The sequence below is a fragment of the Chlorocebus sabaeus genome, chromosome 14 (assembly GCF_047675955.1).
Source record: "Chlorocebus sabaeus isolate Y175 chromosome 14, mChlSab1.0.hap1, whole genome shotgun sequence".
NCBI classification, from domain to species: domain Eukaryota; kingdom Metazoa; phylum Chordata; class Mammalia; order Primates; family Cercopithecidae; genus Chlorocebus; species Chlorocebus sabaeus.
The window spans coordinates 30809666-30837520 of NC_132917.1; the positions used below are offsets into that span (position 1 = coordinate 30809666).

The 27855-nt window shown below is 41.5% G+C and overlaps 1 protein-coding gene across 2 annotated transcripts in view; it reads right to left on the reverse strand.

Annotated features, from left to right (window-relative positions):
• GALNT14 (polypeptide N-acetylgalactosaminyltransferase 14) overlaps window positions 1-27855 on the reverse strand; it is a 235662-nt gene that overhangs the window by 186580 nt on the left and 21227 nt on the right. The gene's annotated exons all lie outside the window — the stretch shown is intronic.

Here is a 27855-nt window from a genome sequence, read left to right on the forward strand (position 1 = left end):
AAGAGGAGAGGGGAAGGGAGGGGAGGGAAAGGGAGAGGAGAGGAGAGGAGAGGAGGGGAGGGGAGGGAAGGGAAGGGGAGGGGAGAGGAGAGGAGAGGAAGACTTCTAGACCAAGTCCTTAGAAACACCACCACTGAGCTGGGGAGAGAAGGAAAGAGACTGGGAGAAGCCAGAGAAGAAAGAGAAAAACCAGACCTGGTGAAGTAATAAAGTCCAAGAGAAAATAATTCAAGAAGGAGGGAGCAGCCAACTGTGTGGAATGCTATTGAGAGACGGAGAAGGTAAAATTCGGATGAAAACACATCCATTGGATTTGGCAATACAGATGATGCTATAGACTGAATGTTTGTGTCCCATCCAAATCCGTATTTTGAAACCTAAACCCCAATGTGACGGCATTTGAAGGCACAGTTCTGGGAGATGATAAGGTCATGATGGTGGACCCCTTACGGATTGATTAGTGCCTGTATAAAAGAGACTCCAGAGAGCACCCTCGCCCCTTTTCTGCAATGTGAGGACATAGCACAATGATAGCGGTCTATGAACCAGAGAGTGGACCTTTGACCAGATACAGAATCCACTGGCGCTTTGATCTAGGACTTCCCAGCCTCTAGAACTGTGAGAAATACATTTCTGTTGTTGATAATCCACCCAGTCTATGGTATTCTGTTAGAGCAGCCCAAACAAACTCAGAGAAAAAAGAGGGGCACAGGTGTAGCGATTGCGGCAGAGGCCACTGAAGTGGGATGAAAAGAGATTGAAGGGTAAGGAACATGATGGGGACATGATGTGTTGGCAACCGCTTCTAGAAGTCTGGCTATCAACAGAAACAGAAAAAAAGGGACACAAGATGGAAGAACAGGTTATATTACTATTCAGCAAGTACTCCGTCTCCCTCAATCTCCATGGGAGGAGTGTATGTCTCATCTCACTGATGTTAAGCTTAGCCAATGGGATATGCAGATATGCCCTGAGCAGGACTTTGAAGTGTGCTTGCCTGATGGGGCTTGGCGTCTTGTGGTCCTTCCTTTCTTTGTGAGAACATGTCTTGGGTAGCCTCTGGATGAAGGAGAAGGAGCGATGTGTGGCACAGGCTTGGGACACAACCCACAACTTGCAGCCCAGCTTAGATCTGTGGAACTCTAGCCAACCCACAAACCTGTAAGCAAAAACATATGCTAGTTGTATGTCACTAAGATGCTGTGGTTATTGATTGTGTAGTATTATTGTGGATAAAGCTGACTAATACAAGGGAAAATATGCAGTCAGGTGGGGTTATGTTTAGGATGGGTGATGCTACAGTATGTGCGTATATTAATGGGAATGATGTACTGAGGTGAAAGAGGATTTTGCTGCCTGAAAGGGATGAGATAGCTTTGGCAGGGCAATGCCCATGAGAAGAACAAGAGGGGATAAGATCCTGAGGATGAGGGGAGGGGCTGGCTTTAGATAAGAGGAGGGCTGCATCCTCCGTTGTAACAAGAGGGGAAATAGCAGATGCAGATACAAGAAGGTTTAAAGGTTTGGTAAGGAAAGATGAGCAGCTTAGATTGGATGACTAATTTCTCAGTGAATGATGAAGCATGACCATCAATGGAGAATGTCTTTAGCCTGGGGAGGAGGTGTCCTGTTGTCTGCTGTTTGCCTTTCCTTAAATGCCTTTCTAATTTTCTCTGCAGATCTAAACAGTAAACCCCTCCTTCTCCTTGAAATCCTAGCCTACCATGACCCTTCTCCTTCCTATAGCATTTGCAATCTCAACTTGAGTGGGACATCTGATTAGCTCATCTCATTGTTTAAAGCAGGACTTAGGCATCCTTTCCCTTCTGCTGAACTTGAGCTTGATGAAACATTTGGATCATGTTGTTTGCTTCTTTTGAGTCCCCCACAGTACCAATGACACAGTGATGGTCATGCTGAGGAGGCTTAATAATTACTTGTTAACTGGCTCAAGAAGAAAAAGTATGTGATTGTCACTGTTTCCTCTTATAGACTAGCTGACTCGGGCCAAAGAAAATCAGGCAAGACTAGCTGTTAAGGGGTTAGCCAGCAGAACTATTGTTTCTGGAGACAGACACGTTTTCTGGTTTGGATTTATTTTTTTCTCACTTCTTATGCCAACTCCCTTAAGCTTGGCCCGTTTTCTTCACTGCTTCAAGAATTCTTTCATCAATCCTGCCATGGACATACTGACATCTTTCCTGAGAAAGCAGAGGGTTATTTTCTAGAGGTTCTTTAATGCCATTGGTTAGAGGGTTTTCTGTTTTATTTTTAATGAAACAAAAAGCACCAGATCTGACAGGTGATGCTAGGGAGCCCATATTTCATGCAAGGGATCCCAGAAATACCAAGCAGCTGGTGTGCTCACTCCAAAGCTACCATGCAGACTTTGTTTACACCTGAAAGATAGCAGAGGGAGCTTGTTCTCAAAGGCCTCCCCAGCCTCAGTCAAACTGGCTGAACGGACCTTAGAGTCTCAGTCTGACAGTTTCACAAGGTTCTGTGTGCTACCTTCAACACTCATCCAAGTTATACGCAGAGGAAACAGAGCTGATCCAGAGAACTCTGTTGCCTGGCAACTGGGCCACCATGGACTAACTTGTAAGGCAAGAGTGGGTATCCACTCCTCCATCCCCTCAAGGGCTCCGATCCACCCTCCCAAGTTCCCATCATTTCCAGACACCAAAAGTATCAGGCCAACCCACCCCTCCTCCACTGATGGAGCAGAGTGTCCCTGAAGAAGGCCCCCAGTTCACAGCCAGGTTTGGTGAGGGCCCTCTCTTCTGAAATCCCCAGACCACCCTACTCTCACCTAGCCAAGCTCTGACGATAATAGTAGGTACTTCCCCCACTGCCCTCAGAGCTCCCTGGGACTGGAGCTGTATCTGATTCACCTGTATTTTTCTTCTCTAGCCAGGCACACGTGGATGGCCAATGAATGGCTTGTTAGATTCTAACAGCATAGGTAGGCAGCGCATCTGACCCACCTGGAGAAACTTCCAGCCTGCTTGCACTGCCTAAGACAGTCCCTTCATCTTTTTTTTTTTTTTTTTGGACAGAGTTTCACTCTTGTTGCCCAGGCTGGAGTGCAATGGCGTGGTCTCAGCTCACTGCAGCCTCTGCCTCCTGGGTTCAAGTCATTCTCCTGCCTCAGCCTCCCGAGTAGCTGGGATTACAGGCGCACACCCAGCTAATTTTTGTATTTTTAGTAGGGACGGGATTTCACCATGTTGGCCAAGCTGGTCTCGAACTCCTGACCTCAGGTGATCCACCCGCCTCGGCTTCCCAAAACAGGCATGAGCCACCACATCCCTAAAGATGAAGGGAAGGCAGTCCCTTCACCTTTAAGGGACTTTTTCCTCATCTGTGAAGAAAACATTAAAAATATCTACTTCACTGTTACCGTGAGAAGAGAAGTAAGTAATGCACGTTTTACAAACTGGCGAGTGTTTTACAAAGTGAGTACTAATTCACACTTCAGTTTTAGAGGCTGTATTATCTCCCTCAAAAATATTTTCACTTTTAAACAGACCCTCTGATGTGTCCTTTTCCTCTTTTATGAAGGACAATGCCTTCCTCCTTCAGCAGTGAAGGTATTTCAGGCATGAGTGAAAGAAACTGGGTTTGCTTTGACTGGCGGAGGTAATCAGGACCTTTAACGACAGCATGTGGACCAGAAATCAGCAAACTATGGCCTGAGGCCCAAATCCCACCCACCCTCCATTTCTGCAGGACAGGTGAGCTAGAAGAGCTTTTGCATTTTTAAATGGTTGAAAAAAAAGTCAAAAGGATAATATTTTGTGATACATAAAAATTATATGAAATTCAATTTACAGTATCTATAAATAAAGTTTTATTGGAACACAGCCATGCTCATTTGTTTACATATTGTCTGTGGATACTTTTATGCCATACCAGGAGAGCTGAATAGTTGTGACAGAGACCATATGGCCTGTAAAGCTACAAATATTTACTAATTAGTTTTTTAACAGAATAGTTTGCCAACTCCTGACAGAGATCATCTCTGTACTTGCCCCAAGGCCACTCCTGTCAAAGGATCTAGAATGAGTCAAGATATTATTCTGGGAATTCCACTTTAGTCCATCCAGGCTACTATAATAAAATACTATAAACTAGGTGCCTACAAATAACTAATTTATTCTCACAGTTCTGGAACCTGAAAAGTCCTAGATCAAAGCACCAGCAGATTCAGTGTGTGGTGAGGGTCTGCTCTCTCTGGTTCATAGATAGCCATCTTCTCGCTGTTGCCTAATGGGGTGGAAGGAATAAGAGAGCCCTCTGGAGTCTTGTGATGGTTAATACTTAGTGTCAGTCAACTTCATTGGATTGAAGGATCCCAAGTATTGTTCCTGGGTGTGTCTGTGAGGGTGTTGCCAATGACATTAACATTTGAGTCAATGCATTGGGTGAGGCAGACCCACCCTCAAGGTGGGTGGGCATCATCCAATCAGCTGCCAGTGCAGCTAGAATAAACCAGGCAGAAGAAGGTGGAAGGAGCTGACTTCCTGAGTCTTCCGCCCTTCGTCTTTCTGCCGTGCTGGATGCCTCCTGCCCTCAAACATCAGACGCTCAGCTTTTGGACTCTTGGACTTACACCAGTGGTTTGCCTGGAGCTCTCAGGCCTTTGGTCACAGACTGAAGGCTACACCGCTGGCTTCCCTACTTTTGAGGTTTTGAGACTTGGACTGGCTTCCTTGCTCCTCAGCTTGCAGACAGCCTATTGTGGGACCTCACCTGTGATCATGTGAGCCAATTTTCCTTAATAAACTCTCCTTCATATATACATATATCCTATTAGTTCTGTCCCTTTAGAGAACCCTGACTAATACAGATATCTTGTATAAAAGCACTAATCTATTCATGAGGGTTCCACCCTCATGACTCATCACCTACCAGAGGCCCTACCTCCTAAATCATCACAGCTGGGGTTAGCTTCAGTATAACAATTTTGTGGAGATACAAACATTCAATCTACAGCAGAAGGATATAGACAAAACAGATCATATTCTGAAGAACAACCAGGAACATGCTGGGACTTAGACATGTGTCACGGGAAGAATGGGTCAATAATTCCAGGGTGTCTTCAATTATCCAAAGATCTGTCATGATGAAAGGAGATAAGGCTCCTTCTCTATGGCTTCGAAAAGTTGACCTGGGATGGGAGACCCATTTCAGTCAATACAAAGAAGCATCCTCAGCTGTCTGAGCTGTTTCAGGGGATGAGTTCCTGGTCATTACATGTAGTCATAAAAATACAAATGTACAGTGTAGTGAATAGACAATGTAGTGATCAATGACGAGATGACCATTGGGTCAGTGACATGGGTACCTTTTATTAGGTCGGTGCAAAAGTAATTGTGGTTTGGGCCATTACTTTTAATGCCAAAAATTGCAATTACTTTTGCACCAACCTAATCGATTGCTCATTTTGCAAAGATCTCCTTAACTACACCATGAAAATCCACAAGGGTAGGCTCCTGGATGCTATGTTTGTACAATATGATTCTAACACAGTTTACTGAACCAGAAGTGGCTCCTGTCTGAGGTTGGTCCAATCAGGGTCTTTTACCTAAGAACTTCAGAGCAGGTCAGGGTGCTCTGTGTATGCCTGAAAGTGTAATATCTCTGCCCACCATGTAGGCTCAGGAGCAGGGAAACCTGGATTGCTAGGAAAGAAGCACGAAGCAGATTTATGGAGAGAAGGAGAGAGATGGGATGGAGAAAGAGTTAGTCCTGGGCTCCCAACAGCCTTCTATTCCCTGGCTCCAAACTCTTCATGAGGTCTCGTTTCCATGATCACACCTCTGGGTTACTACAGATTAGTCTCATTTTGCAGAAGCTAGCTTGAGATGGATTCTCTTACAGCTCAAAGAGCTTGAAGTAATGTCATTATGGAGGAACAAGCCTCAGATCTTGACAACCTGGTCAGTGTCCTCATTCTCTTCCAGTCTTGGGAATCTAAGGTTCTATTAGCTATCTAGAGGAGAGGCCATGCCCCCTTGAGAAGCAGGGTCTGAGGAGCCTGGGACTGCACATCCACAGAACAGACCACAGGCATGGCATGTCAACTTGTACACATCGCACTTGCTTCTCTCCTCTTTAGGAAGATAACGTGAATCTATCATGCCACTCTGTTGTGAAGAATAATGAATAGCACCGTTAACAAATGACAAGTGCTACATTTCTTATTATTATCTATCATGTATACATCACTTTATTTCTGTAGCATCCAGCAGGTGTTGAATGCAAATGGACTGAAAGCACTTTTGCAGACTTGCAGTCTCCCATTAAGAAAAACATTTGTGAGCATGGAACAGTAGAGCTGCCATACTCTTCCAAGTCCTGCACTGAAGTACCCCAAGCAGGACATGAGAAGCCCTTCTCAATCATGCTGATTCACTGGAAAGCCATTATATCCAGGTGATTCATATTCATTTTAGTGCAATAAGATCTACCCTAGCTCCAAGCTTTGACCCTGTCAGGCCTCTGAGCCCAAGCTAAGCCATTATATCCCCTGTGACCTGTATGTATACATCCAGATGGCCTGAAGCAACTGAAGATCCACAAAAGAAGTGAAAATAGCCTTAACTGATGACATTCCACCATTGTGATTTGTTTCTGCCCCACCCTAACTGATCAATGTACTTTGGAAATCTCCCCCACCCTTAAGAAGGTTCTTTGTAATTCTTCCCACCCTTCAGAATGTACTTTGTGAGATCCACCCCCGGCCTGAAAAACATTGCTCCTAACTCCACCGCCTATCCCAAACCTATAAGAACTAATGATAATCCCACCACCCTTTGCTGACTCTCTTTTCAGACTCAGCCTGCCTGCACCCAGGTGATTAAACAGCTTTACTGCTCACACAAAGCCTGTTTGGTGGTCTCTTCACATGGACACGCATGACAGACCTAGCCCCATTTGGAGGCCATAACTGTTTGTGTGATCAGAGAACCACAGGAAACAGACATGGGCAATATGTAGCCAGAGGCTCTTGATCACTCTTTTTGCTTCAGCAATAGGATAGCCTTGGGCCTCCTTTGATCCAGTTTATTCCACATGCCGGACTTCACCACTCACCAAGTGTTGCTCTGCTTCTTCTCTACTCTTCCCATTTTGCACATGGAGAATGGACATACACTATTAAGTAATTTTCACAAAGAACATGAGGCTGGTCTTGAGATTGGAAGGCATAGGCTGTTTCTGACCCATACAGACACTCACTGTAAGGGGAATGCCAGATGAGGGGCAGGGAATAGAGTAGGAGAAACTGAGCTCTGGACCCATTGCTGCCCCAGTGATATTGGGATCCAGGCAAGTCATCTCCCTTCCCTGACCACAGTAACTCCTCTATCCAATGAACAGATTGGACCAGGAGCCAGGTCACAGCTACAAGATAGAAATATCAAGATCAAAATCAGGAAGAGGCTAGGAGTTGACACCCAAGAATAACCACAAAAATGTCAAGTCTGGAGTGGAGTCAATGAACATATTCTAGCAGAGCACTAAGAGTACCAGTGATGAGCTGAGTTAAAGAGGTACCAGAAGCAGAGTCAAGTCATAGAAACAACAGTGGGAGTGGAAAAAGTAAACCAGGTGGCAACAACCCAGAGAAGACAACACAGAGGTGAATTAGTCTTGATAGAGATTTGTTGTTGGATATCTTAATGTCACTAACACAAAGACAACATGGGGTGACCAGCAGGATCCCACCCAGCTCTCACAGTCTACAAACTTCAACCTTGCTCCAGTTGTGCTACCAAATGTGCATTAACCCTAACAAAGGAGCGATTGCAAGCTAAGTATCTGACATAGCGTGGGTTCTGTATTAAGCCACTTTTTTCCCACTCAGCAATAATTGGACATGGAAGAAATCATCCCTCAAAGGGGCATATGCCAGTCTCCAACTCCATTTAATAAAAGCGATCCCTGTCTTGACTTTCTACTTTTTACTTGCCCCTAAGATGTTCTTGGGTCCTATAAAAAGTCACTTCCTACTCATCAGGACACTAGATCACTGAAAAAGAAATTTTGAAGCTTTTGACCCTCCATGAGGGTACTGCAGGCTGGCTACAAAGAGAGGAAATTTTATTTCCAAGGCCAGCTATTTGATGTCGTAATCTTTCCCAGGCTATTCCCATAGAACGGTTATTGAATATACTGCATTCAACAAATCAATTACTTTCCCTAGAAAAAGTTCTCAAAGTAGCTATGACATACGACAAGAAAAGTCTCTCTACCTTTTTGTGCCTAGTTTTCTCATGTGTAAAATCTGAGAAATGGTACCTGTATTAGTTTTCCATCACTGCTATAGCAAATCACCTCAAACTTGGTAGCTTAAAGCGAGACAAATTTATTATCCTGCCTAGATTAGAAGTCCAACATGGGCCTCCCCGAGCTAAAATCAAGGTGTCAGCAAGGGTACGTTCCTTCTAGAGGCTCTTCGGAGAGATTCTGTTTCCTTCTCTTTTCCAGCTTCTAGGTCACCCACATTCCTTGACTCATGGGCTCTTTCCTTCATCTCCATCTTCAAAGCCAGCAACAATGAGTCGAGTCATTCTAACATGGAATCACTGACTTCCTTTTCTGCCGCCTTCTTCCACTTTTAAGGACTCTTGTGATTACATGAGACTCACCTGGGTAGTCCAGGATACTCTCATTTTAAGGTCAGCTAATAGCAACTTAATTCCACCTGCAACCTTAGCTTCCTCTTGTCATGTAACCTAACATATTCAGTTTCTGGGAATTAGGATGTGCACAACTTTGGGGGCATATTATTCTGCCTATTACAGTATATGTCTTCTCACAGTGGCTAGGAAAAGTTTTCCTCTACTAGCTAAGTATATGGCCCTGGCTAAACCTCTTGTTACTTCAGTTTCCTCCTATGAAGTTGAGGGCTTTAATCTAAGACAGTCTTTAAGATGTATAAGTTTATGAGGATAAAACAGAGTCATTAAAAGATTAGCCTCTGTCTTGTGCATTACAATCTTCAAAGCACTTGTCCATGCCTTGTCTCATTTGATCCCTGCACCAATCCTGGGAAATATATAGGGAAGATGCTGCCATTATCTTCTAATGTTTTTGATATACATTATCAAATGATATTTATTTGATATACGTTGTTATACATACATATAGATGTAAGTAGAAATGCGGTTGACCCTTGAGCAATGTGGGGGTTAAGGGCACCAATCCCCTGCCCAGTTGAAAATCTGCACATAACTTTTGATTTCCCCAAAACTTAACTACCGACAGCCTGTTGTTCACCAGAAGCCTTGCCAATAACCAATAACCAGACATGACAGTCCTGGTTTAATATTGGAGTCTTCTGATAATACGTGCCCTATGTGAAAACCTTTTCTGAATACCTTGGAAATGTACACATGAGGAAGATGGTAACCACCAACACACTACCACCAGCACCACCACCACCATCCAGCCATATCACAACTCATCTAAATGAAGAGGCACAGCAATGGCAGATGCTGATCCCTGAAGATAACTCAGGAATCTAGGTCCCCACTTTCTGTGGATTCCCATCCTCTAATTGTGTCCCATTAAAAGTGCCTTCCTACAACCATATTCCTCTTTCCTTGCTTTGAGACCACACATGATCAGCATAGTCCTGGTTCTAAATCAAGGAAAAACAGTCATGAGCCTCTAGCTGTGGAAGAGGGAGAAGGTCTCTGTACAGTGGCAGGTAGTCCCAAGGTGCTCCTGCTTGTGTGAGATAGGATAACTAGATACAGTGATGGAAGCTTCTTCCCATCCTCCAGAGTTAAGTTCAGTATAAAGGAAAATACAAGAACAGTGAAGACATTTTCTGGGAAACAGGAAGGAGAAAAGAGCTAAAGGAGATTACCTGAAAGTCTTTAAGGTGCAGTGGACATTTGTTATCTTTTGGTTCCTAGTATCCACTGCTACATCTCAATGCCTTTTGGGAAACAATCCCTCTCCCCACTCTCAGACCATATGCTTGCTCCATCCTCCACTCTCCACTCCAAGGGCAGAGAATTAACTCTTTCCACAAGTATTTTTTGAGCACCTAAGATGTGCTCTAGGCATGGGAGATATGAAGGCAAGGCAGACAAGTCCCCTGCAGTCATGGAGCTACCAAATAAACAAACAAGCAAAAAAAAAAAAAAAAAAAAAAAAATTGAATGAAATACTTTTGAGAGTGCTGTGGCCTATAAGAAAATAAAATAGGGTTTTTGTTACAGAGAAGGGCCAGGAGTATTATTATCTGGACTTTTCAGTTATGTTCACTAATTCTTATTTTGTTTAAGCCTATTTGGGTCACACTTCCTGTTGTTCACACCCAACAGACTTCCTAACACAGGTGGCCTTTGCTCTGCTGATGCTGAAGCTCCCTGTCCTGTTTGTAGAGCAAGACTGTACTGACTGGCCAAGACCTTTGTGTCATGGGAAATGGACAGATGGGAAAGAGCCCAGAACTGGTACTCAGAACCTCAACTTCTAGTTCAAGCTCAGCACTAACTAGCTGAGTACCTTCTACCCAGGCTGGAGTATTTACTAACTGCTGAAATGGGGATATTTGCCTAGTTAATCTCCATGATCTGTTCCACCTCCACCATTTTGTGCCCTATGCTCTACGTGATCAGAGCTTCTCAAACTTACATTATAATTGGGAACTGAGTAATCTCAAGCTGGCCTCAATCACATTCTACATCTCAAAAAGCTGCAGAACAAGCATTTAACACTTGATCCAGATCCATACATATTATCAGGGGAGATCCAAACTGCATATTCAGCAAATGCACTACATTCCGCAAACAAACACTCCAGTGCCTAATAAAGGTTAGTGATTCAAGATGAGGCTGATTTTACCTGCCAAACTCACTATGGGCTCTAACGAGTTCTGCCTCTATCCTTCATGGCTTATTAGAGGGGGAAGACCTTTGGGCAATTTCACTGGGTTGAAATAGAAGTATTTACATACTTTTCTGTATGTGGAGGACAAGAGGATGTGCATCATTTTCTGACATGAATACCTCAGTGACTATGTCAGAATCCAACCCTTAAGGGAAACCATTGTTAGTGTGTTTTATTATCTCCAGAATTTCTTATACATATAGATGTAAGTATAAATGCGGTTGACCCTTGGGCAATGTGGGGGTTAGGGGCATCAATCCCCTGCCCTGTTGAAAATCTGCACATAACTTTTGATTTCCCCAAACTTAACTACTGATAGCCCATTGTTTACCAGAAGCCTTACCAATAACATAAACAGCTGATTAACAATTATTTTGTAATCATATGTATGTTTTGTATGTTATATGTATTATATACTGTATTCTTATAATTAGTAAGCTAGAGAAGAGAAAATGCTACTAAGAAAATCATAAGGAAGATAAAATGCATTTACTATTTAGTAAATGGAACAGGATCATCATCAAGGTCTTCATCCTCATCATCACATAGAGTAGGCTGAGGTGGAGGAGGAAGAGGAGGGGTTGGTCTTGCTGTCTCAGGGGTGGCAGACGCAGAAGAAAATCTGTACATAAGTGAATCTGCATAGTTCAAACCCATGTTTTTCTGAATTTATTCTAATTCTACTACAATGACTCCACTTTTTATATAGAAGTTAGTATAGAATACACACTGTTGTGCAGCCTGCCCTTTTTTCTTCATTTTGCAATCCAATAGATAAAATATGCTATTCCTATATAACTGAATTTTGATGAAGTAAGGGTAAGTACATCTTTTAACAAATTTAGGGCTATTCATATTTCTTTTTCTGTGCATTGCCTGTTTATATCCTTTGCCTATTATTTTCTATTGGATTGGAATTCATTTTTATTGACCCTTTGGAACTCTTTATTTAAGTTGATTAGGCCTTTGTTGTGTGTCTTTTCAGTTTACTTATGCAGATTCTTTTTGCTACTTAGAAGATTTTTTCCTCCAATTTTTATTTAGTCAGATATATCAGATTTTTATTTTATGGTTTCAAGATTTAAGTCTTCATTAGAAAGGCACCTTGTGTGTTTTCTTCTGGTACTTTTATAGTCTGGCTTTTACCTTTACATTTCATTTTCATTTTGAATCTTATCTTGGTGTATACATGATATGAGGCATAGATGCAATTTTATTTTCCCCCACAGGGCTACCAGATATCCCAGTGTAACATATTTAATCTTTTCCTCCAATGATTTAAGATGCTACCTTTATCAAATACTAAATGATCATATGCATTTGGGTCTATTTCTGGACTAACCACTTGGTTCCTTTTAACTATATGTGTATGTCTCTGTAGCACACAGTTTCAATAAATGATACACTATAATAAATTTAATATCTAGTAAGACCAGTCCCCCCATATTATTTTTTTCAGAATTTTTCTATTTTTATTTACTTTTTTATTTGAATTTTAAAACAAACTTAACTAGTTTTTTAAAAATGATCTATTGGTACTTTTATTTAGATTGTGTTTGATTTATAAATTAACTTAAATATAATGATGTCTATTGTTTTTCCATCCAAGAGCAATCTTTCCATTTGCTTCAGGATCCTTTTATATCCTTCAGTAGGGTTTTTAAATCTTCATATAGATCCTGAATATTTTTTGTTTAAATTTATTATTAGCTCTTTTACATTTCTTATTATTGTAAGTGGTGGCTCTTCCTCTGACAATATACAGTAAGTCCTTACTTAACATCATTGACAGGTTCTTGGAAACTGTGACTTTAAGCAAAATGATTTAAAATAGGTCCTTGAATAACATTTCCTTCAATATCTTTTTGTTATAACTTTGATGAGAAAAAAACTGGTTTCGTTACATGCCATTTTGCTTAAAGTTGCAGTTTCCAAGAACCTATCCTCAATGTTGAGGACTTACTGTATTCTGTTTGGTGTCTGCATATATGAAAAGTATTAATTTATGTTTACTAATTATTGCACATTGTTAGTTTATGGAATTCTTTTATTGTTTGAAACAGTTTTTCAGTGAATAATCTTTTGTTTTCCAGCCACGCAACCATAGCGTCTGCATATAGCAACCACTGTCTCCTCCCTATCTCTCTTTTTTATTGTTTTTGCTTGTCTAATTGCATTGGTAAGTATCACCAGTGCAATGATGAGTAACAGTACTAATAGCATAAATCCCTGTTCTTTAGTGAGAATTCCGTTAGTGTTTCCTCAATAAGCATAATGCTGGCTTATAGCCTGAGATGAATGTGTTTTAGCATGTTTACAAAAAGTAACTTAACTATACAGATGCTCCTAGACTTATGGTAGAGTTATGTCCTGATAAACCCATCATAAGTTGAAAATATCATAAGCCAAAAATGCATTTAATACACCTAACCTACTGAACATCATAACTTAGCCAAGCCTACCTTAAGTGAGCTGAGGACACTTACATTAGCCTATGATTAGGCAAAATCACCTAACACAAAACCTATTTTATAATGGAGTGTTAAATATCTCTGATAATTTATTAACCACTGTACTGAAAGTGAAAAACAGAGCGGTTGCATGGGTACTCAAAGTATGGCTTCTATAGAATGTATATTATTTTTTTCACCATAATAAGTCAAAAGATTGTATCAAAGCATCATGAGTCAGGGACCACCAGTATAACCTTAGCCAGTCAAGCTTTCTTGGGTGTATTTTTCAATTTAAAAATGACCACTGAAGTTTCTCAAAGGTCTTTTCAGCATCTATGAAGATAATATCTTTTTTTCTCCTAATGTTCACTGATATAAAACCATATATGCATTCCAAGAATAAAATCGTCTTGATTATGATGGATTAGTCTTCAAACATACTGCTGAAATTATTTTGCTACTTTTTAAATGATCTTTGAATTGATATTCTTAAGTGGGATTAGTCTTTGGATTTCTATGTGTGCCTGCTTTGTCAGGTTTTGGTAAAAGTTATGCTTGTTTCTCTTCTTTTTCTGTGCTCTAGAATATACTGGAATGTTTGTTCCTTGGAAGTTTGGTAGAATTTCCTCTGTAAAACCATCTGGACTAGTGCATTTTTCTTTGAAGAGTGTATACCTGTTTAAATTTTTAAAAAAATTTCTGACTTAGAAATTTTGGATTCCTTTCTGGGCCCATTTGAGTAATTTTTATTTTCTTGAAAAAAAATCCACTTTTCAAATCTATTTGCATAGAGCTGAACAAAGTAGTCACCTGATTCCTTTAGTTTCCTGTTTATGTCACTGTTCTTCACATATCATTCCTTATTTTATGCATCTGCACTTGCTCCCACATTTTCTTGACTGGATTAACTAGTAGTTTATTTTATTGTTGTTTTTTTCCCCCATGATATGGTTTGGCTGTGTTCCTACCCAAATTTCATCTTGAATTGTAGTTCCCATAATCCCCACATGTTGTGGGAGGGACCAGGTGGAGATAATTGAGTCATGGGGGTGGTTTCCCCCATGCTGCTGTTCTTGTGGCAGCGAGTTAGTTCTCATGAGATCTGATGGTTTTATAAGGGGCTTCCCCTTTCGCTGGGCACTCATACTTCTCCTTGCTGCTGTCATGTGAAGAAGGACATGTTTGCTTCCCCTTCCCCCAAGATTGTAAGTTTCCTGAGGCCTCCCCAGCCATGCTGAACTGTGAGTCAATTAAACCTCTTTCCTTTATAAATTAGTCTCGAGTATGTCTTTATTAGCAGCCTGAAAATGGACGAATACACCCCCAAACCAGCTTTGAAATTTATTTTAACTGCTTTGTTTTCTAACTCATTACTCTCTACTTTTATTTATTTCTTCCTTCTGCTTTCCTTCTGCAATATTTCATTTTATTCTGATATAGCTTCTTGACTTAGATGATTAATTCATGTTTGATCATTCTTTTGTGTAAATATTTAAGGCCATCAGTTTTCCTCTGAGTACTGCTTTAGCTATATAACCTTTGTTCTGTTATTTAGTGATTTCATTAATTGTTGTTTTCCAGAAAATCTGCAATTTCAGTTTTTCTTTTCCTCTTTCAGTCATGCATTGAGTGTTTTTTGTTTTGTCTGGATTTTACTTTCAGTTAAATGGCCTTTTGCTTTTCTGATTTAGTATTAATTTCTAGTTTAATTGCATTGTAATCAGAGAATATTGTCTGTATTTTTTCTACCTTTTGGGATTTATTGAGGTTATCTACGTTCCCTAATAGATGGTCAATATTTGTGAATGTTTCATAGACCCTTGAAAGATATATTCTCTTCATTTAATCTACAGGGTTTGCTATTTATCAATCAGATCTACTTTATTACTTATTTAATTAGAGCTTCCATATTGATTTTTAATCTTTGTCCAGGTATCTGGAGACTGAGACATGTAAATTAAAGTGATCTGTTACTAGCATGTTTTTGTCTATTTCTCCTTGTATCTCCTAAAATTTCTGTGTTTTCAATACTGTTGTTAAGTGTTTTTTTAATGTGAGACATACCTTTTATCATTACATAGTTCCTTTCTTTATCTTATTTAATGCATTTTAATCTGAATTCCACTTTGTCTAATGCAAGTTCTAACTACTACTTTTTACATCTCTATTTTAAATTAACATTTTAAAGCATTTGCCTGGTGTTCCTTTACTCATCCTTTTATTTTCAACCTTCCTGTATCACTTTCCTTTAGGGGCATCTCTATAAACAACTTAGAATTGGGTTGTGGTTTGTGATCCTTTCTGAAATTTTTCTTAAAAGGTAAGTTAAATTCATTTATATTTAGTGATATGGCAAATAGGCTTATTTCTAGATCTCATTTTATATTATGTCTTCTGGGTTTCTTGGCATTATTTTTCATCTTTCTGTGATTGTTCTTCTGGTGTGATTCTTCCAGGAAGGTTTGTGTTTTTATTCTAGTGGTAACATTCATAACTACAACATTAACCTATGTCTTTAGACAAGACTTATTAACTCTACATTACAAGCAAAGATAAAGTTGGTATATTCCCTTTCACTGTTCTTCCCACAGAAGCATAGCAAAGGCATGATTGGGGTGGAGAGAGAAAGACACGTACATCCTGACAGCCAGTTGTGAAAGTGCACAGAGATGTTAATGCAATGGCAGCTGCGTATAGAGAAGAACACACACACACACACACACACACACACACACACATTACATAGCCCCTAGGCACAATTTACTCCGGCAATGCTGTTGTCTCAGTCCCACCACCTGATTTTAGTCAATAATATCCTCTTTCTAAGTGTCTACCATTTATTAAGTATAATTATGCTTATATTACTTCATTTGTCAGTTCTCAATTATATCTTTTGACTCCCTGCTATTATAGAATGAGGCATTCAGAGAACTTCCTTTTTCCCCCTTTGCCTTTCAGTGTTTGTTGGTTGTGTCATTTCTACATCACCAGGGCACAGAACATTTATATTCTCCTCTGTTTTCCTAATCCTCATATTTGTCTTACTCAGTTTTAGTTTAGTTTTACAGTTAAAAATATTCAGTGCTCACCCTCCATCTTCACTTTGTTGGCTGAAGTTCACCCTCTACTAGTTTGTTCAGGAAGGGTTCATGGGAACAATATTCCCAGAGTTATTGCATGTCCAAAAATTGTCTTTATACTTAAAAGATGGCTCGAATGGATATAAATCATTGGCTCACACTTTCTGTCTTTGCTTATCTCGTAGATGTTGTTTCGCTGTCTTCTGGGCATTTGGAAGTTGCTGCAGAAAAAACTAGGGCCAACCTGATATTTTTCTCCTCATAAGTGACTTGATCTCTTTGCCTGGATTCCCAATGGAGTCTTTCTTTCTGTCTTTCTTTTTATTTATTGTTTACTTCACCATTCTTTATTAATTTTGAAGTCATTTCAAACCTAAAGAAAAGTTGCAAGAACAGTACAAATTCTTACACCTCCTCCACACAAATCCTCTAGATGGTGACATTTTATATTTTGCTATATTTTCCCCATTTTTGCAGAGACAGAAGATAGAAACAGATATAGATTTTTTTCACATGTTCCCATCATCTCTAAATACTCCAGTGCATGCCTCCCAAAGACTAGGACCCTTCTCCTATATCATCACCGTATAGCACTCCTTGTCAAAAACTCAACAATGATATAGCACAGACCCAGTCCACAGATCCTATGTGAATTTCCCAAATATCCCAACAATGTCTCTTTTTCACTTCCAGGTCCAGGATCCTATCTACCAACACGTGTTGCATTTAGTTGTCATGTCTCATCAGTCTCATCTGGTCTGGAGGAATTCCTCAGTCTTTCTCTGTTTCTGAAATCTTTGAAAGTCTGAAACAGTACAGGCCTTTCCTTCTGTAGAGGCTATGTCCACCTGATGTTTCCTCACAACCAAATACAAGCTACGCATTCTTGGCACAGTGGAAATGACAATATGTTCTTCTCAGCCCATCACATCCAGGAGCACACTAGCTCAACCTGTCCCACCGCTAGTGATGTTAACCGTCATCATCTGGCCAAGGTGGTGTCTGCCAAATTTTGCCACTGAAATTTCACCATGTTTCCATGTTATTTGATTACACTTTTGTGGGAAGATTTACTGATATTGTGCCAATATGCTATTTCTTATGAAACCTCCACCCACAAGAGAGCATCCATCAGCAACTACCAATCTCTGCCAATCACCACAGTTATGGTGACCAAGTGGTGAATATGTACCTCCATCATTCTCTCTACATTTTTCAGTTGTCATCCTTTTGTAAGGAAGAGTCTCTTCTCCTGCACTTATTTATTTACTGTCTATGTATCTATTCATTCACTTATTTTTAACAGTACGGATTTACAGATTCCTATTTTATTCAAGAGGTTGTAATCTAATACTCTGATTATTTGATATTTACCTTGATGCTCATATTGTTCTCAACTGGTCAGTGGAAAGTCCTTGAAGCCGGTTTCTGTGTCCTTTTGACACATCTCCATCTTTTCTTGAGCATTTCCTGACTTTCTGGAAAGACAAGGTCTTTCAGGTTCATTTTATACTTTTTCTGCCCTATCCCTTAAGTTAACCACTTCTCTGAGGCGCCCTGGTAACTTGCAGTGTAGGGCACTATTTAGAAACCAAGATCTCTGTAATCCCAGCACTTTGGGAGGCCAAGGCAGGCTGATCACTTGAGGTCAGGAGTTCGAGACCAGCCTGGCCAACATGGCAAAACCCCATCTCTACTAAAAACACAAAAATTGGCCAGGTATAGTGGCCCATGCCTGTAATCCCACCTACTTAGGAGGCTGAGGCAAAAGAATTGCTTGAACCCAGAGTCAGAGGTTACAGTGAGCCAAGATCATACCACTGCACTCCAGTCTGAGTGACAGAGCAAGACCCTGTCTCAAAAAAGAAAAAAAGAAACCAAGATCTGAGTACTCAGCATGCACTCATTGCTACTGGAGTTCCATTGCTTTCAGATGAAGGAGCTAAGAAAAATATGTATGTATATATGTACATACTGACACTTCTAATTCCAATCCAGCATGCTAGGTTTTTTCTAGGCTTCCTTCTTTCCATGTTTAGAAATCCCCTTTCAAACAGTAAAAAACACAGTTCCTATTATCCTCTTTATATTTATTTACTTGCTCAATAAATTATTCTTTCTCTTAACCAATCGTCCAACCATTCTAGCCATGTCCCCTGCCCACCACCTCCACACCCACGTTTCTATCCTGCTTTCACAGAAGGAAAGGGAGGCAAGGGGAGGGGAGGGGTTATTCCCGATCTTTCTTGTCTAAAACTTCCCAAGGCTATAATCTTGGTGTGAACTATTCTGGGTAATTTTGCCCAACACCCAAATTTGTGCTCTTTCAACATTTAGATTTAAGTCTTCTTTTATGTCATGAAAGCCTTCCTAATATTTTAAATATTTGTTCTATTATTTGTGTTTTCTGTGTCTATTTTTTTAATCTGTTATTTTTTGTTTTCTTTTAAGAACTCAAATTATGCTTACATTGGCTCTCCACTGCCTGTCTTCTATGTCAATCATTTTCTCTCTAATCTTTATTAATGCTTCCCTGATTTATGTTTCATTTATTCACCTTTCATCTATGTTCCACACTGCATTTTCCACAGTGTCTATTTTCCCTTGAGATTCTTCCAACTTCATCTTCATTTCTGAGACAAATTTGCCTTTTTTCTTTTATTTCCTCCTTGAGTTCTGCCAGCTCACATTTCACCACCTCTTGCCATTTTGTCATCCTTTCCTGAACATTTATCTCTGCTTGGTGGGTCTTTCTTCATAGAAATGATTGCTTTGTTGAGTTATTTAAATTCACTGTGAAATCCGTGATTAGAATTTTCATCTGCTCCTAAAATTATTTTTCTGGGAATGTTCCTTATTTGGCGGTAATTTTCATGGCTCTTGCTGACATTCTTCCCTCTAATAACGTTGCTTCTAATCTACCAATGACCCTAATTACTTTTTTATTACTTATTGTTGTATGAGATAGGCTTTCTCGGACCATTTCTTTGCAGGAAGTTCTGAGGATGGAAGGAGGGCCCAGAGTAGACTTTCATTACTAAAGTAAGCTTTCTTTGTGGGGTAGGGCTAATGACTAGAAAGAGGCACATGGAGATTTCTGGGCTGCTGAAAAGATTCTGTACCTTGATCTAAATGGTGGTTACACAAAAGTTTATCAAACTGAAAAATATTTGTGTGCTTTCCTGTATGTATGTTGTATCTCAAACACGTTAAAGAAGGAAAGAAGGAAGGCTCTTTTATTTGCTGCCAGAAACATTGTTTCTTGCAGATAGGTGTCTTCTGGATGGTCCTTTGTATAAATGCACTGCCTCTGCTTCTCCGAATCAAAGTAGGCCCAGGAGGTACGTTTCTTCAGTTCTGCTCACCCTAGTCCTTACTTGCATTGATTACAAATAAGAGATGTTGCTGTGGCTCTTCAGGATGCTCCTCATATCCAGGATGCGTATTTTTCTGGCACTCTTTGCCACCTGCTATTCCTGAGCCCACCAGCTACTCTCCTAAACCTCTACTTCCCCTTCATGGCCTCTCCCAAACCCTCCTGCTCAGGACAGCCCCTGCACACATTGCACATTCCACAGATGTTATCTATCCTCTAATTCCACTGAAAATAGCATTTTGGAGTTTTCTATTGTTCTCTTTGCTGCTGTGTCCAGCAATAAGGAGACTGTAATGGTATCCAGGAGGAATAGCCAGAAGAGGTTGTCTGGTGCAGCAGCCACATTATACAGGAAGTCCTATTTGCCTGTTCCACTGACTCACCACTACATCTCAAACGAGTCACCTCTTGAGACTCAGTCTCTCTATTAGCAGAATGGGAAGGAAAAAAACAAAACAAAACAAAACAAAACAAAACGCTGTCCTTCTCATTATCTCCTTCTGTTATCAAAGAATAGTAGGGAAGGCACAGACGTGAGGCCAAGTCTCTGCCATTAGGAAGGGTTTCCTAAACTTCAAGCAACAGGGTGCTTTCCATGGTGCTGATCATTTCACCTCAGTCCTGTTTCTCCTTTAACTTTCCTCTAAAGCTTGAAGCCTGCTCTCCCATAGACCATTAGCCAAAAAACAGCTGATTCTTTAGGACTAGGATCTTACCCCACACCTCAGACTCTCACCACTTCCCCAACAACCCACACACTCACGCTGAAACACACAGCAGATTCTTCAAAATACCAATTAGCTAGCTGTCCTGTCTCATATCTCTGGCTGGCTGCAAAAGTAGCAGTAGGAACACGCCACTACTTGGCACCATCTGCCTGGCTGTGAGCAAACATAGGCTCCCCAGCCAGGCAGTGTGATTCAGGAAATACCAAGGCCAGACTCCTGCCTCTGACCCCACATGAACCCTGAAGTTTCAGGCTACAGATGGACAACATCAAATCACCAGGGCCCCAGGACTCCATCATCACTACATCAGTCACAAATACTGCCCTTACTAATAGAAGTGGCAGATGGGGACATACATTCTTCAAAAGCAATTTGCTTGCCAAGGACTAAGGAACGTATGAATGAAGTGTGAACAGTAAGTTTTTTCCAAGTTAGGGAGGCTGGACACGTCACCCGCTCAACTACACAGGCAGGCTCTAGAAGACCTAACCCAGTTTAGTTTTCCATCAGGCTGCAAACATCTCTAGCTGACTTAAAGGCAAACACAGGGTTTGTTCTCTCTTCCCTACACTACTCCTTCAAGGAAGGCCCAGATCTCCAAGAGCAAAACGCAAGAAAGGCAACACCGGTTGGAGCATTGGGCATTCGGTTTTTCTAAAAGAATGAGGATAAAAACAATCCTTTGATAAAATAATCCTTTGAAATCATATGCCCTTTTTCAGAAGCCTCTACAGCACACAAATAGTGTCCTTGGGGAATGAGGACTATATAAGCATTAATCATATGCATGCTCTGTGATAGTTGTCATGGCTGGAGGGTCTAGCAGGTACCCAGCATTCCTGTCGGCAGCTCCCTGCTCCCTACTGAGCTTTGGATTTTACAGAGGCAAGCACAGCACAGCTTGGAACAGGCAGACTGAAAAGAGCTTGGACTAGGGGCATAAAGGCCAGGTTCTAGGTAAGTTCTGCCATTAACCAGCTGATACTCCTGAGAAAGTAACTTCCTCTCCCTAGTCTCAACATCAACTACGGAGAGGCCAAGTAGACCTGATCAACTCAAAGGCTTCTAACCTCAACATGTGAGGATTCTGGTTAAACCCCCCGCTCAGCCCAGCTGTTATCTCATTCCCAGATTCCAACCCCTAACACCATAAAGGGAGGCCTTGTGCTTGGTGAATCAGCTGCCACTTCACACAGGCCTGGAATGCAGCTGTTAGTTACTGTGGCCAAATGCAGCCATTACTTCAAAACCAACAGCAATGGCAAATGGCAGAGAAAATAAAATTCAGCAAACTCTCACTGCAAAACCAAGCCAGCAGATGAAAGAGTGGAGGAAGTGACTGCCTATGTAACATTTCTCTGAATTGCCCACCTTTTACTTCTCCATGAGAAACAGATAACAGAAGGAAGCCACCCATTGAGTCGGAAAATGCATCATCCCTTGTTCTCAGATGAATTCAGGCTGCTAATAGCACTGATACTTTTAGAAAACTAAAGACAAGGAGTGTCTGGCTTAAAAGGAGCCTGTCAGAATGTGAAATGATTCTCCCTTTCCTTCCTTGAGAGTATAAACTGGCTTGGCTCGAGTTATATCTAATTAGGATGCAGTGAAAATGAAATATACATAAACACACAGACACAGAGACACTCACACAGGAACTGGCCCCTCCGTCCTGCGGCAGTGCGGACAGATTGTAATGGACGCAATGTGGTACAATCATTAAACATCTCTCCAGCTTATTTGCGTGCAGTGTGTCTCAATAATGTGTTATGAGGTGTGTTTGTAATTGGCTACTGCTGATAGTGGTCCTTGAAAGGGAAATGGAGTGTGTCTAAATGCAGACAAAGCTACTTAGCGCGCCAGGACAAGATGAGATGCTCCTCACAAGGTCCAAATGGGAAACTCAGGGCTTCTTCCACCCATAGCTTGGGAGAGAGAAAAAGGAATAATCTGTCTCAATTTTCTCAGCTCCAGAAACAATATTTATAAAATAGAAGGTGATTTCAGAGCTCATTTATTTTCCTGGTTCACAGTCTCCACTCTCTGCTGACATCATTTTCTAACCAATTTTATTTCCAACAATCGCAGGAACAGCCTCAATTCTACTTGAAATCGTTAAAAACAAATCCATTCTTTCCTTGTCTTTGAGCCTCATCTTTCAAAAACTTGTTTAATTTCTGTACTGCCTTTCTTTGAAAAAATATTCCAGGCCTCCAAATAGCCACAGCAGATCCTTCCTTCTCCCTTTCTTACCTCCTAAATCCCTAAATGCAGAGAGCACACAGCTTCCTCCTGACCCTTGTTTCTAGGCACTCTGTTCACTGTTCTCTGGCTAAGCATATCAGTGGTTGTCCCACCTGTAGACAGTGAGTGATTCCAAAGGCCATGCCTTCCAAACACTAGGCAACTTAGAAACTGAATATGCCAAAGATTTTAAAAGTCACAGAAAGAAAAGAACCACCTTTTTTACCCAGAAGGCAACCTCCAGTGAGAAAAATCAGAGCCTAACAAGAAATACCAAGCATGATGCCAGCTTGCAATGAAGACTGTGGCCATATCCTGGCACAGCAGCCACTTAGATCACTAGGGAAAGAGAATGGCAGCATATGGGCAAGATGTCAGCCTTCCTATATCCTTTCCTGACCTCTGAGGGAAACAACCACAGGAAAGAAGAACCAAGGTTCACACGGCATGCTTGGTTCTTGGGCAAGCCATACTTGCCCTGTAGCAATCACCATATTTTTTTTTCTAAGTGCTCAGAAAACCATCTGTTCTAAAATTGGGGGGAATTAATGTAAAGCTGATTGGTCTTTTTCTCTGAGTGGGAGAAAATGACCCTGTGACACGTATTATCAACTCTCACATAGGCACTAGATTCATGCAAAACCATTCTTAAAAGTCAGATTTTTTTTTTAAAGATATGACTCATCCTGACTCAGATGGTCTGAGAAAAATGGTGGGAACTTGAACTCTAACTCCAAATCCCTGAATGACTTGGGAGTCAAGTACTTTGGTCTTCCCTCATTCAGGTACCCCATTTGTAAGACAGAGTTAGACACACTGTCTCCTACCCCTATGGTTGTTCAGCAGAGCTAGAGGATTTAAAACAACAGGCACTCTGGCCTCTCAAAGACAGCAGCTGGATTGAGGCAGAGAACACAATTCTCCTCCCCGCTGCAGCTGTGAAGCTCCAGCGGACTACCGAGGATGCAGATGGGGACTGCCACCTTGTTGAGCTGCCCAGCCTGCAGGGCACAAGCCTGCAGGGATCAATGACAAAGACCCAGGGATTCTTCATCAGCAGGTTCCAAGGACACCAGGACAGGGACCTTCCAGGGTGGCTAGCCTGCAGGACTTCGCAAGTCTCCAGGGAAAAGGGCCAGGGCTTAGGCTTCGATGCCATAATGCTGAGCACAGCACTGGACACACAGTAGATGTTTGCTAAACATTTGTGAAATTTAATTTGTTCACTGAATCAACAACAGGAAAGCCAAAAGGCAGAGGCAGGGAGGACTAACTGCTTATTTACCGGGCTGGCTTGACTAGGGATACTTTCCTATAAGCCCTCTGTGTGGCTTTTACCCATTGCTTTAAACTACAACCCATTAAGCAGAAAATAAACTATAACAAACCACCACAAATTGCAAAAAAAGCTCAGCCCTGAACCCACCCCTATAGGGAGTCCTGGCTTCATCGCTGTGACAGTCTGACATGCACCATCCCTTTTCAGCCTTTTAAAGCTTTTTACCTTTTAAAATAAAGTGAGATGCTGCAGGTAAATAGACATTTGCTTAAAACATTTTTTTTTTTTTTTTCAGACAAAGGTCCTTATCCGGCGTTAGTCATATTTTTCTATGCAAGATGAATTTCAATTTGATACTTTCCTCCTTTTACTACATCTTGCTTTCTTCTTTTTCATATGTTATTCATTTTTTGATGTCTTAAATAGGCCGTCAGAAGCATGGTCACCAACAGGACAGTCCTACAGACAGCTGTTGCCTCTAGTGATGGGGCTGGATGCCTTCTCCCACTAAAAAACTGTGTATTTGCTTTTTTTTTCTTTGTATCCCTCCTTGTTCCATTGAGGACCCTCCAAAGTCTGGGAACTGAGCTCCCATTTCAACTGCCAATGCCATAGAAAACTGTCCTCTGGGAAGGGCTGGTGGTCACACCTGTCTTCCTGCTACTGCCCGTGCAGCAGAAGTGTCTTCCAAAATGCCCCTCCCAAAGAGCAATGAGCCCAGCTCCAGGCACAGGAGAGCAAACAGCCAGTGGCTGCTTTCTCAGCCTAAGCACTGTGTGAATCAGTCCTGAACAAAAACCTGTGCTTTCCAACAACACTGGCACATCGGAGCCAACCTCCTGATCAGCTTGTGAGATGTCCTATAGCATTTACTGATCTGTGACCTCGTACTCACAGATCCTTAGCTTCTCAGAGGCTCGTTCCTCATGGTAAACTGGGAAAATGCTACCTAACAAAGAGTCTTGGCTAAGATTACAGGATGTATGGGACAGCACCAGGCACATTGTTTGGTATGAAACACATGCTAAAAAACGAGGATCTCTCGAATCCCTCTTCATGATCTAATTATTGTTAGATGTCACGATCGTCAAAGAAAAAGACCAACATCCATGACCTAGGTCACATTCCAGTTCTTCTCATTGGAAAGGATATCTGATGATAATATATTGGCTAACTGATTTCCCAGTGAATCAGGATCCACTTTGTCCCCTATCCCCTGAATGGCAAAGATCCACTATCATTGTGGTGGGCCCACAGCCCCCTGCAGCCTGCCCTGACGTCACTTCAAACCTCCTTGCCATCTCCAGCTTCTCACTTTGATCCTCATGCTTCACCAAGTCCTCCATTCTCTGGTTATGGAATCTCATCCCCATGTGATTCTGGAACTCTTACTTTGTGATAGATTAAACCTAGAAGTCCCCAAGTGATCCTAGTAAAGAAGTAATTCCAGTCTAGATGAATTAGGCCTCTGCAGCAGTGGTGTTGTATGCAGCTACTAATAAAATTCTAGGAACACTTCCGAGTGAATAAAAATCCTTTCAAACTAACACTGAAATCCCTTTCTTAGACTGTGGCAGGATAGAGAAGTAAATGCAAGGTAGAAACCTCATTTTCCTTAGATTTCAAAGAAATCTAAATTTTAAAAGAATATTTGCTTGGAAGTTTCTATCATTTGCTGTTGAAATTTCAGAAATCGATGAAGCAATTCTGGATAATGGTGGCTTGAATGTGCCCCTGCTGATAGATAGTGGTGTGTCTCTCAGCACCAATTCAACTGCAGGGAGCCACTGAGGGCAGCACACAGGTGTGGAGTCTGAGACCTCAGGAGTCTGAGACCTCCTCAGGTGTGGAGATCCTGAGACCTCAGGATCTGCAGGGCTGGGTGGAAAAGGTCATTGCAGGGTTGAGAGAGAGCCTGGAGGACGACATCTAAGAACAGACACAGGAGCAAGATCAGATGTCCCTGAATCCTGGGGAAAGCTTGGCCCAGAGTGGGAGAGGCCCCTGGGAGGAAGGCAACTCCAGCTGTCAAGAATGTTCTGAGAGGACCTCCTGTCTCTGTGGCCCAGAGGAAGGGATGGGAAGCTGAACAGGCCTACTGAGTCCTCTGTAGCCTGGAGCTAGGGTAGCTCAGGGGATTCCTTTTGGTGCTGCAAGGAACCGACACCCTGCCTGGTAGTACCGCTCCTACAAGGTAATAGGAGCTGAGACTCCAACACACTGACAGAGCAGGAGCATCATCATCTTGGACAAACACCACCACTTTCAGTTCCAGCTCCTTTTCTAGCCTCATGCATTTCAAGGAAATCACTTTTCTTCTAACTACAAGCAGCCGAAAAGAGCAGACAGTAAAACACAAGTAAGACAGTTCGGCACAGAGGGAGGTTGGGGAAAAGTCTCTTGGGTAACTGCCAAACTTCACCCTCATACAATGGGCCCCAGTACAACAGTGGGCCTTAATAATCACATTCCTTTCCCTTCAGGTGCACTAAGATAGGGAAGCTAAAAGCAGCGGGGGTATGCCTGCAGCTGCAGAACAATGTATGGGAACAGACACACAACTCTCCCTCCCAGATAAGCACAGCAAAGAGACACAGAAGCAGTCCAAGCCTCTAATAAACTCCCCCACCCGGAATCCTTAAAAACTCTTAGTCTGTAAAAGAGTATGCCTCTGACCTAACTGGGCCAGAAGCTCTTATCAGGTTTGTTTTAGAGAAAACAAACCTGTCTTGACTGGTGAGCCACCTTTCGTGTTTCTTTCCTCTTTCTTTAATTCTTTCACACACCACCATTCTCTGTCGACTTTGACTGAAGGCAGCTGGTCCTAAGCTGAAAAAAGTGGACCAAAAAAAAAAAAAAAAAAAAAAAGCCACCCACAAAGAGGACCAGAAGCTGGACACATGAGCAAACAAAACACTTAGAAGGGGAAGCTGTTGATGAAGCAGAGCTGCTAAAGGAGACAAAGGGCAACTCAAACAAAAAATAACAGCAGCACTTAATGGTATTCAATTACAGCACATGAACAAGAAAGACTTTCTGGGAATAAAAATCATGATTTTTCAAACTATAAAGCTCAGCAGAGTAGTTGATAAAAAGGATAGTTGCTGTAGAGACCTAAATTAGAGGCTTAGAAGTAGAAACACACACACACACACACACACACACACGAGCAAAACTACAAAGAAATAAAAATCAGGGGCAAAAAGATATTTGGAGAACAGACTCTAAAGACCCACCTTATGAATAACAATAATCCCAGAAGGGGAAAAAGGAACAAATACAGAAGAGACAAGAATTAAACAAATGGAAGTAAAGAATTTACCTGACTTGAAGAAAGACCTGAGTCTGCAAATGGAACTGAGCTTCTTGCAAGAGACATGGGAAAGGACATACACCAAGGTGTCCTCCTAAGTCCCAAAGATAAGGAGAAAATGTCACAAGCTCCAAACAGAGAGAACAGGTAACTAACAAAGAAAAACTATGTGACTTCAATCATATGCCATCTGCAAAACTGGAATCCAGAAGACAATGGAAAACCATCCAGGCCAGGTACGGTGGCTCATGCCTGTAATCCCAATACTTTAGGAGGCCGAGGCAGGAGGACCACTTGAGCCCAGGAGTTCAAGACCAGCCTGGGCAACCTAGCAAGACCCCATCTCTACTAAATAATAAAATAATAATAAAATTAGCCAGGTGCAGTGCCACATGCCTGTAGTCCTAACTACTTGGGAGGCTGAGGCAGGAAAGATCACTTGAGCCCAGGAGGTTGAGGTTGCAACGA